The sequence below is a fragment of the Amblyomma maculatum genome, chromosome 3 (genome assembly GCF_055883805.1).
Source record: "Amblyomma maculatum isolate TAMU_Amacu chromosome 3, ASM5588380v1, whole genome shotgun sequence".
NCBI lineage: Eukaryota > Metazoa > Arthropoda > Arachnida > Ixodida > Ixodidae > Amblyomma > Amblyomma maculatum.
In genome coordinates, this window is record NC_139346.1 from 194,645,616 (window position 1) to 194,664,908 (window position 19,293).

Consider the following 19,293-nt stretch of genomic DNA (forward strand, 5'->3'; position numbering starts at 1 on the left):
TCGTTAACGACTCCATTCACGATCACCTGAAATGTGCGTTCAATGCAGCTGCTTTCGAAATGTTTTTCGCCACTATCGCCTTCGATCACAGCCTCTTATCTGTTCGTTTGATGTTCTTCTCCCACTCTGCAAGTCATGCAGGGTACGCCGGCGCCGAGAATCGACATGCTATCGTTGCTTGAGCGATACTCACTTCCACACATCGGCACAAAGCATGTTCGTTCTCTAGAAGGCCGCTTTACCGTGGACATATGCTTCCTCTTCAACATTGCCATGAAGAACGACCATCCCGATACGCACGCACCAAAGAACAGGCACCAAAAAGTTACGCACTCACGCAGACGGCAACGGCGGCTGAGCTTAGCGCGGTCGTCTGCAAAGCGAAATCGTCTGCTAGCGTGTGTTTCCGCACGCCTACTTTGCGTGCGTCCCTAAGCGGCGTCTGGTGGCAGTCATTGCAAATGGCGCCACCCCTTCCTATGGGAAACTGCCGGCGCACGGCACACTAGACAGTACATTCTAGGCCTTCTAGGCACTGTAGCCGCGTGGTCTGATTGATGAACACGGTGGTGATGAAAGTCGAGTGAAAGCTCAGCGAGCCAAACCTAGCCAGGTCAGGCTTACCGACGAAATCAAAAGCGATTGACGAGCCGTCAAGGCCTATCGCAGACGATGCAAAATGCGCGGAAACATCTTTTTGGCAATAATTTGTTGGTTTTAAGACAGAAAAGGGCCTATTTATGCATTTTAAATTGTTTCTTATACTTATGAAGCACCGCATTCGTAACCTTAAAAAGCGGCTTTTGTCGTATGTTCAGAAGCAGGAGCAGAAGGCAACGCACAACATATCTGCACCGGGAGTGAGCAGCTCGTTGAGCTTGTCATTGTTTAGCACGTTAGCGGCGTAGAGACAACGACGTATATTCTACAAAGGCTTTCAAGCATTTATATAAATTCTACAGTTTGTTTACCAAGATGGATGCTCATTTGCCGTTTGGCTGGGAAAAGCGGATGAGCCGTACGACAGGCGAGCCGTACTACTTAAACGTGTTGACCAAGGCGAGTCAGTGGGAAGTTCCCACGGAATCCGCGGAAGCATCCCTCGAAAATCTGCACGACAAAGACATGCTGCGGTGTTCGCATCTGCTCGTCAAACATCGTGATTCGTATCGGCCTTCCTCCTGGCGTGAAGAGAACGTTACTAGGACCCAGGCCGAGGCGCTCGCCCTCATCACCGACTACCGTGAGCAGATCATCTCCGGCAAGGCGACCTTCAAGGAACTCGCGGAACAATTCAGCGACTGCGTCTCCGCGAAGCGCTTGGGAGATCTCGGTAGATTCGGTCGTGGCGTCATGCAGAAACCATTCGAGGACGCCGCCTTTGCGCTCGAAGTGGGTGAGCTCTCCAAGCCTGTCTTCACCGAGTCAGGAGTTCACATCATTCTACGAACGGCGTAAGACAACACCCTTGATTGGCTCAAGCGGATGACGGTACACGTTTGACTGCGCTCTTTTGACGTCACAGTATGACAAATGAGACTGAGTTCAGGCTGTATATTCGTCACCGCTGGTGCTCTTTCGTTCCCGTTGAAACTGTATAGCCAGCAACTTGATTTATGTGGCATATTTTCTCTACCTGTTTTGATTCAGCCTCCTGAACATCCTCATTCTTGGCTCACTTGATTGAGGTGAATTTTCGACTGTGCTCTTGTTGTTACCACTGCTGCTGCTTTGTTTTTATTTATTTATTTTGTGCTGAAGCTGGAAGCCGGTCGCAAACTACTTCTTGTGTTGTAAAATGTTAAATAAAATAAAAATATTAATGATTGTGTGCAGAATCATTCGTTGGAGAGTCTTGTGCGCACGTAATGGCTGATAGGTACTGACTCGCCCAGGTCAGTACTCGCTCAGAGGTCGCTGAAAAATATTAAAGGGAAGCTGAAAAGCTTTTCTGACAATTTCCCGAGATTCGCGCATTAGAATATACGAAAGTTGTATATTAAGCTCACGAAATGGTTTCGCGATGTTAAGTTATGACGTATTCTACTATTAAATTCGCGACAGTTTTTAGGCTTCTCACAGCACTACCGCAACGTGGTGAAACTAGACAACGATGTCATTATGGGTGACATTTAGAGTTTCAACATCTTTTGCCTAATTCTTTCTGCCAGTCATCCGATGCCGCCAAACGACGCATCGCGACCTTTACCTTCGTTGGCGTTGGTCTTCTGTATCTCTAGAGGTGACATCCTCACTGGTATCCCGACTACCTTCGTTGGCTTTGGCCTTCTTCCTTAGAGCAAACGTTTCCGTGCTGGAAATGTTTCATCTCTAGAGGTGACATCCTCACTGGTATCCAGACTTTTCATCGTGTACTGCGGAGAAGCCTGAATGACGAAATAGTTTTATTAGGCGAAAGCCTTTAATGGCTCATACTGTCGTGGATAAAATGTGTCCCGCTTTTGCGGCGGCTGTCGCGAGGCGTTCCTTGGCGCGCGTTTAAGTATGGGATTGCAGATGGCAGGAACGCTAGACAAGATAAGAGGCTTTCGCCTTTCACTGCTTTAGTCGCTAAAGTCCCTCGTAATCTTTGAGCGATTATATCGTGAATTTAAAAAGTAGCGCAAAACGACTTGGCATGCATTAACCTTAGCCTTCACACATTCGACTCATTTAATTTACTTCAATTCTAAAATCTCTTCAGTTTCCCTTTAACTCGGCATAGTTCCCTTATTCGGGCTCGGATTTTCCAGTGTTTGCATTCAGTGGTAACTTTATTTACTGCTTGTTTAGTTGGCGCACTTACCTGGTCACTCAGTGTTCAACCCTTAAATTGTCGACTGCTATAGCGACGATGGAAAGATTCAGGGGTGGGTGGCAGCTCCCGGTTTAATAATAATAATAATAATAATAATAATAATAATAATAATAATAATAATAATAATAATAATAATAATAATAATAATAATAATAATAATAATAATAATAATAATTGGTTCACAGGAAGGGAAAGGCGCAGTATCTGTCACACTTGAGTCTGTGGACACCTGAAACGCGCCGTAAGGGAAGTGAGTAAGGAGGGAGTTAAAGTGTAAAGAGAGAAAGAGGAGCCGTAGTGAAGGGCTACGGAGTAATTTCGACCTCCTGGGGATCTTTAACGTGCGCTGACATCGCACAGCACACGGACGCCTCTTCGTTTCGCCTCCGCTTTGGTGGCCTACGACGACTGTTGCGACGCGCGTCTCTTCCTTTCTTTCTTTCTTTATCTCGGACAGTTCTTTCTTTCTTTCTTTATCTCGTTCAGTTCTCCTCTGTCCGCCCCGCCGGGGTGGTGCAGTGGCAAGACGCCCGACTACTGTGCCGGAGTACCCGGGTTCGAACCAGACCTCGGCGGCTGCGTTTCGATGGAGGCGAAACGAAGAGGCGTCCGTGTGCTGTGTGATGTCAGCGCACGTTAAAGTTAAAGTTAAATTGGTTCACAGGAAGGGAAAGGCGCAGTAACTGTCACACTTGCTCTGTGGACACCCGAACCGCGCCGTAAGGGAAGGGAGGAAGGTGGGAATGAAAGTGGAAAGAGAGAAAGAGGAGCCGTAGTGGAGGGCTACGGAGTAATTTCGACCACCTGGGGATCTTTAACGTGCGCTGACATCGCACAGCACACGACGCCTCTTCGTTTCGCACGTTAAAGATCCCCTCCCGGTTTTCCATCGGTGCTTTGATACCTGTTATGCATGCAGTCATTGCACTCGCTGCCGCTTCGGTGGCCTACGACGGCTGTTGCGACGCGCGTCTCTTTCTTTCTTTATCTCGGACAGTTCTGTCTGTCTTTCTTTCTTTCTTTCTTTCTTTCTTTCTTTCTTTCTTTCTTTCTTTCTTTCTTTCTTTCTTTCTTTCTTTCTTTCTTTCTTTCTTTCTTTCTTTCTTTCTTTCTTTCTTTCTTTCTTTCTTTATCTCGTTCAGTTCTCCTCTGTCCGCCCCGCCGGGGTGGTGCAGTGGTAAGACGCCCGACTACTGTGCCGGAGTACCCGGGTTCGAACCCGACCTCGGCGGTTGCGTTTCGATGGAGGCGAAACGAAGAGGCGTCCGTATGCTGTGTGATGTCAGCGCACGTTAGAGATCCCCTCCCGGTTTGACATCGGTGTTTTGATACTTGTTATGCATGCAGTAATTGCACTCGCTGCCGCTTCGGTGGCCTACGACGGCTGTTGCGACGCGCGTCTCTTCCTTGCTCTCTTTCTTTATCTTGGACAGTTCTTTCTTTCTTTATGTCGTTCATTTCTCCTCTCCGCCCCGCCGGGTGGTGCAGTGGTAAGACGCCCGACTACTGTGCCGGAGTACGCGGGTACGAACCCGACCTCGGCGGCTGCGTTTCGATTGAGGCGAAACGAAGAGGCGTCCGTGTGCTGCGTGATGTCAGCGCACGTTAAAGATCCCCTCCCGGTTTGCCATCGGTGTTTTGATACTTGTTATGCATGCAGTCATTGCACTCGCTGCCGCTTCGGTGGCCTACGACGGCTGTTGCGACGCGCGTCTCTTCCTTTCTCTCTTTCTTTATCTCGGACAGTTCTTTCTTTTTTTATCTCGTTCAGTTCTCCTCTGTCCGCCCCGCCGGGTGGTGCAGTGGTAAGACGCCCGACTACTGTGCCGGAGTACCCGGGTTCGAACCCGACTTCGGCGGCTGCGTTTCGATGGAGGCGAAACGAAGAGGCGTCCGTGTGCTGTGTGATGTCAGCGCACGTTAAAGATCCCCAGGTAGTCGAAATTACTCCGTAGCCCTCCACTACGGCTCCTCTTTCTCTCTTTCCACTTTCACTCCCATCTTCCTCGCTTCCCTTACGGCGCGGTTGCGGTGTCCACAGAAACCAAGTGAGACAGTTACGTCGTCTTTCCCTTCCTATATACAAATCGGTTTTTCCTCTGTCCGCACGAGGCAGCGGTGGTGGTTATGCCCTGATAAAAATGGCCGGCGCATACCCACAAGGAGCGTTTCTGTTGGAGGGTTCCTGTAGTGCAAGGATGTCGGGTCCCGTAGCGCAGGGCAGCAGTTAGATGACTACATGACGCTTCTGACCAAAGCCTCGGCAGTTCCACTGCCAAACAGTAAGATTACAGTTTCGATATGCCATCATGAGAACATATCGGAGGGGAAGTCCAAACGGAGGTGTGGGATTCATGAGCTATAGCAGGCAGAGAATTTTCCTGTCCCACTGCTGCTTTGGGTTTCTTGCGCCTTGAAGGCGGGTTGCGTAGGTATTGAGCCGAGCCTCAACATGTATATAGCGGTCAGAGAATTCTTGCGTTAGGGCATCTAATTTGTGATTAAGAATAGCGTTGTCTTGCGTTATGCGGATTACCGCATCTTTGAGTAGTGCACATTCCTGATTCAATGCTTGATCTGTTGTCTTCGCCTCTTCAGCCGAGGCTGACGAGTCACAGATACTGCGCCTTTCCTTTCCTGTCAGTCAACTATGGAATATCGGTGATACCCGTCGCGGTTGTTGTTGCGACTGAAGGCAGAAGGAAAGAAAATGCACGGGCCTGCTACTGGCTCTGTAGCTGAGCCACCTCCGCTGCCTCGTGCGGACAGAAGAGAAAATAGAGAAGAAAGAAAAAGAAGAGGGAGAGAAAGACGCGCGTCGCAACAGCCGTCGTCCACCACCCAAACGGTAGCGGGTACAATGACGGCCTACAACAGATACAAAATTCGGTGGCAGGCTAGCCCCCGCCGCAAGCGGCAGTGACCTACCAGTGCCAGCCTAGTAGGGCCAGGAGAAGCCTACCTACCCTCCGCCGGTCCTCTGCGACATCGCCCCGTCGTGGTGGTGCAGAGGTTGTTGTTGTTGCGACTGTAGGAAGAAGGAGGAGAAAATGCACGGGCCTACTACTATTTCTGTAGCTGAGCCACCTTCGTTTCCTCGCGCGGACAGAAGAGAGAGAGAGAGAGAAGTGGTTCTTATGAGGAAGATGGAAAGGGGGATCGGCGCGTTCAACTGTCTCCTCAGGTGTGGGGGATCACCGCCGTTGCGCCGATTTGAGGGGGAGGAGGGTAAAGGGGAGGGAGGATGACTGGAATGGTGGCAATAAAGGAAGGCAAAGTGAGCCATGAGTGTCGGCATAGCTCGAGGCTTGAAGACGCGGAACGATGAAGGTCGGCCCATTGTTGCATGGGCGGACAATAACGAGAGCAGCGCCCGGAAGAGCGGTGATGGCGGAGGGGTTCATACCGATGATGGCACAAGGTCCCGCAGAGGAGTCACTAAGGGAGATTGTGGTCACAGTTTTGCACAACACTCGGAGGTTTGTGTGAGCACAGACACAACACAGCCACTGAACACAGTAACGAGTCAGCAAGGGGATAATGTGCAAAGGCACAGTCAGTAAGTCACAGGTGGACACAGGGAACAACAGGATGGTGAGGGACGGCACAACACTCGGAGGCACAGTGTCTCAAGTGAGCACGGACACAACACAGCCACTGAAAACAGTAACGAGTCAGCAAGGGGATAATGTGCGAAGGCACAGACAGTGAAATCGCAACATGAGCGCACGGAGAGGAACGCAAACGAACGCGCACAGCACAAGCGAGGTAGCCACAGATTAAGCACAGAACACATACGCACTGTGGCACAGGTGAGGCGAAGCGCCAAAATGTCATAGGCGCGTGATAAGGTTTGTGGACTCCAGATAGTCCAGAAGTGCAAAGAACGCACGCTGGACTTTATGTCGGGGGCCGCGTGGGAACAGCAGGTCGGCGCAGGTAGCTGACGGGAACCCCAACTTGCGATAGCCGGCATAGAGTTCAAGTCTTTGCCCATCGTAGGCCGGACAATGCACAAGTAAATGATCGAGAGTCTCCACAGCACCACAGTCACAGCATGACGGAAGTCCGGTGCGACGAAGGCGGTGGAGTCGCTCCGCTGTCCAAACACAGCCGATGCGCATTCTAAGGAGGGTTGCGCGCTGGGGAGCTGTGAAGTCAGGACAGAAGAGAAAATAGAGAAGAAATAAAGAAAAAGGAGAGAGAGAAAGACGCGCGCGCAACAGCCGTCATCCACCACCGGAGCGGTGTCGGCTGCAATGATGGCCTACAACAGATACAATTCCGGTGGCAGGCTAGCCCCCGCCGCATGTGGCGGTGATCTACCAGTCCCAGCCCCGTAGGACCAAAAGCAGCACCGACTACTGGGCAGGACTACCCGGGTTCGATCCCAACAGCCGGCGGCTGCGTTTCGAAGAAGGCAAAATGAAGAGGCGTCCGTGTGCTGTGCGTTGTTGTTGTTGCTGTTGGCACTGTAGGAAGAAGGAAAATAATAAAAGAAACTGAAGGCGGGATCCAGAGTTTGTGTAAGCCCATTAATTGGTCGTCACCTTTTGTCACGTGATCTTTCGGTGGGTATATAAGGAGGCGTCATGACCACTGCAACTAGGCAGTTGTCTCCCCTGATGGGGTTGGTACAGGTGGGTCACCGCCGCTTGCGGCGGGGGCTAGCCTGGCACCGAATTTTTATCTGTTCTAGGCCGTCATAGCACACGCCACCGCTGGTGGTGGACGACGTTTGTTGTTGCGGTGTGCGTCTTTCTTTTCCTTTTCCTTTTCTTTCTTATCTATATTATCTTCTATCTGCACGAGACAGCGGAGGTGGCTCAGCTACAGAGCCAGTAGCAGGCCCGTGCATTTTCTTTTCCTTCTTCCTACCGTCACAACAACAACACTGCAACTTGTAACTGGTGAAGAAGAAGGCTGGAAGCTTGGCTGATGCTTGGCTTCCACGAGATGTCGGTGCTGATCGGCACCTAATCAATGAAATGAAAAATAAATGGGCTCTTAAGAGGAGAATGGTGAAAGCTTACCCTTCCATAACTATCATTTGCCTCTCATCCTAGGGGGTCAGCAATTACCGACCTCATGTTGAAAGCAACTCGCCTCGCCGCAGGAACCCATTGTGGCGGGTGATTTTAATGCCCATATGGCAGTCAATCAAGAACCTGGGCTTCAAAATTCTTAACAATTTCTAAGAAATTGCGAGGGTCGGCAACAGCGTTAGCGCAGATAGCTCAGCCGATCTCATACTAACCAAAAACATTACCGGCGCCTGCTGGTCCAACACGAGAAACGCACTAGGGAGCGACCATTACATTGCAGCTACGACATTTGACACAGCATTTAACAAACTGTACCTTCATGCGCACACACATCATCGACTGGGATAGGTTCAGACGCTTACGAGAGCAAACTGCCCCAAGTCAGATCAATAACCTGGCGGAGTGGATCGCTGCACATAAAGACGACATCAAGACCACCATGGTCGAGACGCCGTCTGAGGAGCCGCACCAGACGTCTCACTCCAAACTCCTCCAAATGTGGGATGCTCATGCCAGGCTACTGAAACGTTAAAAAAGAGAGATACAATAGAAACCTACGCAAGCGTGCAGCGTAACTCTAGCGCCATATCGAAGCTTGCACTATATAACCTGCAAGGGAACAGTGGGGCTAAATCTGTGATAATATGAACGGCCAATGCACATGAGACCGGCTCAGGAAATTAATTCAACAATAACAAGGTACGGACGCTGAGCTACTCGCCGAACGGTTTGGTAGACTGAAATGGCCAACTCGAAACTTTTCGCACTTTACTGGGTCAAAAATGCTCATGAGGAGAGAGAAAAGGGAGGCTGGGACATATTTATGATCGTCATTTATCTCTTTGCACTTGCAGCTTCTGATAGACTCATTTAAATCTCCTCTTTTTGTGATGACCGCAAATATAAGATGGAACAGAATTTGAAAACTTTGAAACGTATTCGGTGCAAGCTCCTTTCAATGGCAATGGCCTTTTATACAATGGGACTTTGTGACCAGTACTGCAGAGGCTGGAGGTTTCGCATTTGTCAGTCCCCATTGTTCCAGACATATGGTGCGTGCATTGCTCTATGTGGACATGCGTGCGCCTGGCACTAATGTCTTTTCGACTACAATAAGCTGCGCCGTACCCTAAACTCATCCGGTGACCAAGTGGTGCTTTGTTTTCTCACCCGCCACAAACGACCTTCGCGCCATGTTTAGCTGGATGCGCTCTATGTGAGACGGGGAGTTTGCACCATCGTAAATTTGCCGAGCGTAAGAAAAGTGAGGGTGCTGGGGTGCAAAAAATAACTAAAAATTTACAGTTAGCTTGTGAGCGTCTGTATTGCTTGCCCCGATAGGTGTACGATACAGCAGTATATGTGTGGCCTCTTTTTTTAATGCGCAAGCATTAAGCAACCACCAGAAGTTTATCGGCAGGATTACGTTCGAACGAAACAAGTGATAAGAAAACGAATGGTTACACTAAACAGAGTATAAAAAATCTTGCTGGTAAAAAAAATTTGGTGCATGCATATTAATTACAGCCAATTAAGTAGCCAAGGAGTAATGTCGTCGTCCAAGGGGAGTCACGTTATACCAAACTTCCATGGGATGTTACGTCATCATGTGACGTCACAATCTAGAGGCCTTTTCTTTTTCCTCCGTGTCTCTTCTTTCTTCCTCAAAGAATGCTTACGCATTCCCCCAATGTTGGTGCAGCAGTGATAGCCAAAGGTTTTTTCCCCCCGCATAAGTTGAACAAGGATTACCCGCAAGATTTGTGTGACAGGTCTTCGGTGAACGTTTAGGAATGTTTAAAATACAGCCTTCGCTGTCAGATAAAGTTGTTAACAGCTGCAGAATAATCAGCCGAATATGCAGGTCTCGGCAAGAATGAGTAACTTTTAATGCCATATCACCTACGCAGCAAAGGAAGTGCACTATGATGTTTACACGCTGTACGAAACAGAATATGCATACATGTACGCATCTATAGGGTGGCTGACAAAGCCGAAAAACCCCCTCAACCATCAACATCCACTTAAACGGTTCATAATCCTAGCTTTATCCACGCAATAAAAGGTCCGCTTCGATCGCATGCACTCGTTTCTCACGCCAAATCTGTAGCGCTATACCTTGTACCGTGTGGCCAAAATTATCCAAAGCGTGTCTCACGCATCCCGTTTCACTAATGAAGGAGTATCAGTCGAGTGAGCAAAAGTACAAGAGTGTGCTGCCCTAAAGAGGTATTTATACCGCAGGTTGCCACGTTCTGTCAAAGGATTAGGAACTATCGTTCTCAAGTAACCAATGTTGTTGTACTTATTCGGTAGCCGTGGGCTCATGCGATAGACAGCGAACAGGCGCTGCCAGCCTTCCCTTTTGCCTGGATAAAAGCGGTTACCGCCCTTCAGCTTTCATATGAAAACGCGGATTAACTTAGTGCATTGTAGCATGGTTTTTGGATCGGAACTCCTTCGTTAATAATCTCTTAGGAAGATTTTACCTTAAATCCAAAGCTTAATTCGTTTATGCAGCACGTTTGCAACGGCTGGGTGGTCCCGGAGATAATAATAATTGGTTTACAGGAAAGGAAAGGAAAGTCACAGTATCTGTCACACTTGTTTTGTGGAGAAAGGGAGAAATGTGGAGAGAAAGCGGAGAGAGGGAGAAAGCGGTGCCGTAGTGGAGGGTTCCGGAGTTATTTAGACCACCTGGGGATTTTTAACGTGCACTGACATTGCACGTTAAATATCCACTGAAAACTTCGCTTGCGGAATTACCTGCAGGTATAAACGTACCTAGAAATTTGAAACCCGCGCGTGTGTCCTTGTAGGCGCAATTCTTATATTTGAAGGTAATTTTTTTTATCGATAAACGCAAGATAATGGCTTGCGCAGTCATTTCGAAGCCCTTATATGTGTATTGACAAACTAGAACGAGAAAACCTGCCTATACTGAGAGCAGGGTTTTAGGCAAGCGGGCTTAGGGTTCTTATATTGTAAAATGCCTAGAGTTCGAGCTTGCAAAGGCACTAACCAAGAACAGTTGAAAAGGCTTAGGGCTTGGGGACAGCGAGCATTAATATTAGAAAACATTACGATGATAAAGTACCAATGCGAAAGGAGAAACGATTATGAGCGGCAGTTCATCAAAAGCAAGCCCCCCCCCCCCCCTCTCCCTTTCGCCACGCACACACATCTCTCCCGCCGCTTAGTTAAGCGGGATCCATGCATTCAGGATCATGAAGTGATCGCAGCGGGAAGACGTCCACAATCTCTCGGTGTACTAAAGAGTGCACTCTATAGGAATGAAGGCAATCTCAGTGTTAGAGTCGCTTGATGTGAAAGTTTCAACACCGACCAGCTCGATTAGTGCTCATAACGTACGATAGGTGCGGTAGCGGGTGTTACGTTTCTCCACCGAGAAGTGGGACAGCTGACGCGGCCACCGCATAGCAACAGGCAGAACCGCGAGCGGATCGGCCATTTCGACGCCGTTCATCGGCCGCGCAACGATTCCTCCCGCCGACAAGTCTCAGCGTGTTCCTGTGCGTGCGTGTGTGTGCAAAAGCTGGCCAAGCCTGGAGCTCGAGGGAAAGTGCGTCGCCCTCTCCTGTCTGCAGGAGGTGGAGGAGATGAGGTCGGAACACCTGCGATTGAGTCATTCGTCGTGAACCAACATGTTTGGCTCTCCCTTTCCTGTGAGGGTTTACCCTTTCCCTGTGAACTGGAAAAACTATAAAAAGCAGCGGCCGACTCCGCTGAGACAGAGACTACTTTGACGCGCCGTTGGCACGACGCTAGACACCAGCTGTGTGAGAGTGTCTGTAATCTCTCCGGGTCAGCTTCACTGCCCGTTTCTTCATGATGTTGCAGTAAAGGTTGTTTCGTTAAAAGACGCCTCGTCTTTGCTGGCACCTTTGATGCCGTCCGCCGTCCCCGGAGTCGCCGCGCCCACTCCAAATGTAACAATTGGTAGGCATCGGTGGGACGACCAAGCCGTAACCGTAGTTGGAGGGACGAGCCAGGCGATACCGTCGTCCAACAACTGGTGAACAGCGGAGAGACGAGGACGACCAAGCAGTGACCGTGGTCGATGAAACGAGCCAGGCCTGACTGAGGTGCAACATCTGGTGGGAAGAGCGGAGATGTCCGAGGCGTGACCCGTGAATCAAAGCAGCTCAGCGGAAAGGCGGGAGCAGTGCAACAAGCCCTGTGTGATGACTGGTTGCCTGCAGCGGAACGACTGCGTTGGATTCTTGGCTGCGAGTTTGGTGAGTGCGGGACTTTCTTCTACTGAGTTTTGCCAGGCTTTTGTTAAGTAGAGAACAGAGCTGGTAATTGTGTTGTCGTTGTTGCTGGGTTAATTGCAGCAAGGCAATAGTGGGCAGTAGAGAAGGCAGCACTCGGAACAGCCATGAATTTGGATTTGAAGTCGTTGCGCAAACCGAAATTGCTGGAGCTTGCGGAGGAGTTGGGTCTGGATTTGTCAGACAAACTCAGAAAACCAGAAGTGTTAAAGGCTATTCTTGCGTTGGAAGCTGAAGATGACGAGCTTTTGGAATGCCTTGAGATCATTGACGAACGTCAAGAGGAACGTGAACGTAGAGAACGTCACGAGAAAGAGGAACGTGAACGTAGAGAACGTCACGAGAAAGAGATGCGTGAACGTGGAGAACGTCACGAGAAAGAGATGCGTGAACGTAGGGAACGTTTCGAGAAAGAGGACGCCCGCGTAAGGAAACTGATGCAGCTGGAGATTTCAGCACATCGAATGAGCGTGGAAAAGCTTGACGCTTTCAGTGCCATTCAGCGTAACGGTTCGATACCGCGAGACGGTACGCCACCGTTCCTCATCGCCGAGGATATGGCAGGTTATTTGGCAGACTTCGAGAATGTCTGTAGAAGTAAACGCTTCGAGCGAGGTAGTTGGGCGCTGAAGTTGGTAGCTCTTCTCTCCGCTGAAGCGTCGGAAGAAATCAAGCGATTGGTTGGCGACCGCTTGAAAAATTACGATGAACTAAAAGAGTCATTGCTGATACGATATCAGATAACGCCTCAGGATCTTCGGAAGAGATATGAGAGCGAGAAACATTGTAACGAGGCATACTTTGATTTGGCCTATCAGTTGAAAGCCGCTGTAAGCGAATGGCTAGACAGTGCGGAAGTTCCGGAGCAAATCGAACTTGCACCGGAGTGTGAGAAACAGCTTGGGGAAGCGGCCGAGCAACGTGACCGCAGTAGCGAGCCGACCGAGCCTCTAACAGAAGAGCATCGTGTTACCTTGGTCGAGCCGCCAGCTGAGACGGTTAGCACATGCTTAATCGGCGAGAAGTCCGAAGTGACGCCGTTAAGCGAGGTGAACTGCATGCCGACCCAAGTAGCTGTAGGAGATACAGTTCCATCAAATGAGTGTGGGGAACTGGTAGTAACTGAACCGTCTCTCGAGTCGAAAGCAGAAGCTTGTGTACAGCGCGACGGAGAAGGAAACCAGCTAGGAAATGACAGAATTTCGGTTTCCGAAATCAGCTTCATCGTAGAGCAGGGCACGCAGAAAAACGAAGTGCCGATCAGGGAAACTGCGCAGCCCGCGAGTTGTGATCAGCCAGGGCAGACCGACGAGGAGTGTGCGTCCGCTGTAGAGAGCGAGACTTGCGAAGGCGACAGCGAGCGACCAGAGCAGAGTCAGAATCGTTCGTGCCCTGATACTACGCTAGGTTGTATTCGCGAAAGCAACCCCAGTGCGAACGCGGACGTGGCACACATGACCCTCACGCAATCCGAAGCGCCCCAGCTGTCGAAGGAGCTTGATCGTGCGCTGGTTAGCTCTGAGCGAGGCGACGCACTGAGTGGCGAGCCGCCAGAGCAAATGCCTAGAAGGGGTACTGACGCGACTGACGTCAGCCGTTGTTTTCGTTCGGACTTGACTGAAAGTGAGTCATGCTCTGCTGGCCGCGATGCAGACGCGGCGCCGCACTTTGACCACTTTGACGACACCGGTACCCTACTAGCTCCGGTTACCGCTAGAACGGTTACCGCTAGCTTGCCAGAGCTCGCGCCGAAAGAAAGTAGGACTAGAGTATTCAAGTCCTGCCACCGAAAAACGCGGAAAGGCAGGCGCGAGAAAGAATGCTGCCATCGTAAGGAGAGCAAACTCAAACGATTGCAGAAAGAAAGCAGAAGGCTAGTATTCCAGTGCTGCCGACGAAAAACGCGGAAAGGCAGGCGCGAGGAAGAATGCTACAATCGTAAGGAGAGCAAACTCCAAAGACTGCAAAAAGAAAGCAGAAAGCATGTGTTCCAGTACTGCCGCAGAAAAAAGCGGAAAGGCAGGCGCGAGAAAGAATGGAACAAGTTGAAGCTATCGCGAAAGAGAAAGCGACTATCCCAAAGGCAGAAATGCGCCCGTGCCCAGAAAATGCGTGACTGGTGCGCAACCCGTAAGGAGAGGGATAGGTTGTTTAGCAAAGCTAGTGACTTATGCTCATGCGTTTCTTTGCACAGAAACAGGAAGGTACGGTTGTTCCGTGAAACGGACAGCCGAAGCTTTAGTGAAAAGGGTGATCTCAACGGTAATGCCGATGGCTTAAGTCGAAGCCCATAACTTGAGAAGAAGCCTTTATTCACTAGTTGGTGTTTTTCTTCCTGGCCTAGGATTTTAAACAGATTGCATTGTATTATTTTTGTTTGAGAATGACGTTTTTGAAAGCGCGATTTTCAAATTTGTGGACGCGTTCCAAGTGCTGCTGAGCTGCCCTTTAATGTAGATGGGGGCATAAGAGGGAAATAGTCTGGCAAAACTTAGTGAAGTTTGTGCCGTGCTTGCTGGCTGACCGGTTGAGTTTTTAGCGTGGTTGTGATGCTGTAGGTTGTCAGAAATCTCTCCTGAAGACAAGTTGCAGAGTGCCTTGGAAACCCGGACTTGCCAAGGACTTCTTCAGGCTGACTGGCTCAAGAGAAACAGAGTCGGACGACCCTGGTTAGCAGCAACATCCCGATCCCTCCGGACAGCGGATGCAGTCCCCTGCCCTTCGGGATCTCCCTTCCCCGGCGGGGCAGTCTGTTACGTTTCTCCACCGAGAAGTGGGACAGCTGACGCGGCCACCGCATAGCAACAGGCAGAACCGCGAGCGGATCGGCCATTTCGACGCCGTTCATCGGCCGCGCAACGATTCCTCCCGCCGACAAGTCTCAGCGTGTTCCTGTGCGTGCGTGTGTGTGCAAAAGCTGGCCAAGCCTGGAGCTCGAGGGAAAGTGCGTCGCCCTCTCCTGTCTGCAGGAGGTGGAGGAGATGAGGTCGGAACACCTGCGATTGAGTCATTCGTCGTGAACCAACATGTTTGGCTCTCCCTTTCCTGTGAGGGTTTACCCTTTCCCTGTGAACTGGAAAAACTATAAAAAGCAGCGGCCGACTCCGCTGAGACAGAGACTACTTTGACGCGCCGTTGGCACGACGCTAGACACCAGCTGTGTGAGAGTGTCTGTAATCTCTCCGGGTCAGCTTCACTGCCCGTTTCTTCCTGATGTTACAGTAAAGGTTGTTTCGTTAAAAGACGCCTCGTCTTTGCTGGCACCTTTGATGCCGTCCGCCGTCCACGGAGCCGCCAGGCCAACGCTACCGAGAGGCCGCGCGCCGCAGCGGTACGCAACCCAGGCGCTCGCGACCCAAACCTAACAACTGGCGTCAGCGGTGGGTTGAGCACGCGACCACCAAATGTAACACGGGCAAGCGTAATGTAAGCTGTTGTTTCGGAACACTCTCCCGCACGTTAGTCCTAAAGGCTGCGAAGTATGAACCCATGTTTCATCGCCTACTGCAAGCTAGTACTGTGTGGGCACTTGGAGGATTTTGAGGAGCGCCACTGAGCGAAACTTAATTACCTCCCCCCCTCCCCCTCCCCCCTCACCGCGCAATTTTAGCGTCGACTCGGGCAAGTGCTCCCTGTGGGGTGCTTAATTAACCTTAGAATGGCGAGGTCGTTATGCAAGCGGACCATACACGAATAATCGCACGACGTTCTCTGCATAAGCGAGTAACGCGCGGCTGGACGCACTAAACATGCCGTAATATACCACGCGCGGCAAGGGAGAGAACCACGTCGTTGTTTGGGGGCCACCAACGCTTCGTGGTAATAGCAATGAGACTGTGGCGGTTGAAGGCCGCAGAGTCCAAACTCTTCTCCTGTCTAAAATGAAGCATCGGTGCCTGGCGGCAGCCAACATCTTGCCGCACTTCTGTTGGAAACAACGTCTAGTGAATGGATGTAGCGCCTAGATTAGATTTTGTACGCAAAAGTCCACTTATTCAATACGTTCATCTTTCTTACTTAGCTTATTATGATAACAAACCATGATCAGAAGGGAGGCTTATCATAAAATATCTCTTGCTTAACACTATACAGAAAAAGCTGTAGTTTGTACATTTATTTTTCGACGAAGACTTCAATGACTTATGCGAGCGAGTCTAGCTTGAATGCAGCCATGAAATTTGAATATTTTCGTAAAAAATGGTATCGCGTTGGGTCAGCGTTTTGTGAAACCCAGTGATTTTAATTATGGCGCTATCTGAGAACATACACGCCAACTTTGGGGCTGCTCTTCGCCAGTAATTGATGCGCCAAGGCGTGCCGTCGGTTGCTTTGAATAAGGCATTTGAAGCAGAGACAGGTTGAAAGTTTCTTTTTAACTAACGAGTGTGTTGTGTCCAATCTCTGACATCATGCTACCCCAGAAAATGCAGTGCGGCAGTTTTCTGCCATAATTATTTTATGGAGTGTAACATCCCAAAGCGACTCAGGCTATGAAGGGCGCCGTAGTGGAGGGCTCCGGAATAATTTCAGTCACCTGGGATTCTTTAACGTGCACTGACGTTGCACAGCACACGGTAGCCTTGCTTTCTGCTTGCATCGAAAAGCGGCAGCCGCTGTCGGGATCTGATCACGCGTCCTTGAGTCCATTTAGCGGCATAAACAGTGACCGCCGCGGCGGGAAAAAGTGAAATCATTCGTATTCACGTTATCCGCTCTACGACCACACTGCGAAAGAATTAGATCACTCATCCGAGTGCATGGCCTCTGGGTGGCAAACCAGCCCACACCATTACCACTCTAGGCACGGCCATGCTTGGTATTGCACACATTTCGTTCCTGCCCGTGCCTGCCCAGTAAAGCGTCCGTCTCTGAAGTTTAGAGAGCGCAGTTTCACTCGTGTCGGGGATCTATCTTTTAACCCCCTGCCATAACATTAATTGCGTGTGCCTACACGTTTGAACTGCGCAGCAATAACTAAGCTTGCTATCGCAGGACATGTTATAAGCGTAGTGCTTTTATATTTTAGGCGTAAAAAATCAGGAAGACCCTTAAGCTTCGCTAAAGAGTAGCCGCGATAGCGCCTTTAACACCGCCTTCCCGTGCTGCGCAGGTTTTAGCACTGAGACACTGGCAAAGTGTCAAACGTCTTTAGTTGGCCGAATTTTTGGGAAATGAAGATCGAGCACCTGTCTCACTTCTCGATGGACGCCTACACTTACAATTAACAGCATAAAATTGGAAGTACATATGTCGTTGTTTCGAATCGCTATTGCAAAGTAGCCTTCAACTTGACTCGCAGATGGATGCTAAGTGGCAAGATAACGAACCGCTTCTTCACTATTTTGATCCGAAATCACATGCATATTGTATTCGACACTTTTCTTTTTCGGTAATTGGTTATGGAGACTGCAACTACAATGGCGCCTCCTTTTCGACCGAACGAGCTGTTTACGCTCTGAACAATATTAGTAGAGTTTAACCACGTACGTCAAGATTGCAAAACAAATCGCCAAAAACAAACAGTCTAAACTACGAAATAACAACAAAAACACAGGAGAGCTAAGCGAGACTCGGAAAGTTAATGTTAAACTGCGGTATCTGAATTCCACTACGTGGTGTCACTCCTCCTTAGGTGCTTCGCGCCATCTTGCGCAGTATGAACTCAGTATACGGTATAATGTTCCCCGTCAAAGTCTGGCTAGGAGAAGATATGGCGTTTCCTTGATGGGAATGAGACAGCTCACGTCGGTAATCACGCTCCTGTTGTATAAATGGGCGCCGGTAGAAGCTAGCGTTCAAAACCTTCTTTCAGTTTTTTCAGTATGTCTTGCCTCATGGCGCACGCATCATCAAGGGTGTCTCGCTCGCTGACAGTTTATTATGGGCTCCATGCACTCCTGACGCAGAACTATCTGTCTTTGCTCCTGTGCTATTCAATCTCCCTTCACCCAAAATGGCAATAGCGCTATCTCCGTTTTACGCTGCTTGCCTTCTTCTTACCTCAAGCTCAATCTTTCTTTCTAACCTCTCGCGACAACTCTTTTTGTTCACCGTTGATATTCGCATTTTCTACGTTCTTCTCTCGCGCGATTTCAAATAAAGACTGAAAATTTCTGCACAAGAGAAAAATAGATTACAACCCTATGTTTTTGGAACACGCACTTGGGTTCCCAAAAATGCGCAAAGAAACAGCAACCACTGCATGGTGCAAGTCGAGTGGGAGGATCCTCGTGCGCTCTCATATGAAAAACAAAAATGGAAGAGGTTAGCGAAATGACCTTCAGTATCTTGACACCAGAAACTCAGCCCATGCAGAAACGAAGACGTTAAGCGACATGAAAGCTACACGGAAGGCGAAAATTGGGTTTTGTGCCAAGTAGGCAAAAGGAATAGACAGTACTGGAACCACCTTCTCTGCACGTTAAATTTACGATAACAAAGAAATAGCCGTTACAGGTACGAGCGTAAGAGAAGGAAAGTTAGAAGACTGCGCAACTATTGGGTTAAAGTTGAGGAATAACAAGGCTTTTGAGAAGCGAACGGAGGAATCAGGAATTTAACAACTACTCAGCTAGCATTAATCTTTAGTTGCGCATGCTCAGCGTGGAGATGTTGGCTCTTCGAGATCGCTACTACAGTGTTCTTTAAGAAGTTATACCGCACTGTAAAGACACCAGTGATTCTATAACTGCGAAAGGAGGTTTTGTAAAAAGCAAAAGGCTTAAAAAGAAACTCAGTATCACCAGAAGCTTCCCATTTCACAAGTAACCGGAGGTACGTCGATGTTGCTATAAGGTAGGCGTGGCGCCTTTTAAAATTACTTCAGGACGCTGAACAGAACTAACTATACATGGTGACCGGGGAAGCTGACGTTGGCAACATTGCTGTACGTGTGTAATGACTGTGATCTTCTCGTTAACGTATTTGTCCCTCGAATTTTGCTAAATATTTTCAGCGAATTGCTGCTACGACGGAGAAATTGCCGGCAGCATAACCGCAAAGCATGCAAGTCCATCGACCTCGATCTCTCAATAAGAACAAATTAGTTAAAACACGGTTACTATTGATCCCACTGGAGTTGTTTACGCACTCAGCAGCAAGGTCTTTAGCCTCGCTGCTGCATGGCAGCGACAAG

General features: G+C 49.4%; 1 pseudogene; it reads left to right on the forward strand.

Annotated features, from left to right (window-relative positions):
- The first annotated feature begins 928 nt into the window (after positions 1-928).
- On the forward strand, positions 929-1,458 carry LOC146197327 (peptidyl-prolyl cis-trans isomerase NIMA-interacting 1 pseudogene; annotated as a pseudogene).
- The last annotated feature ends 17,835 nt before the right edge of the window (positions 1,459-19,293 follow it).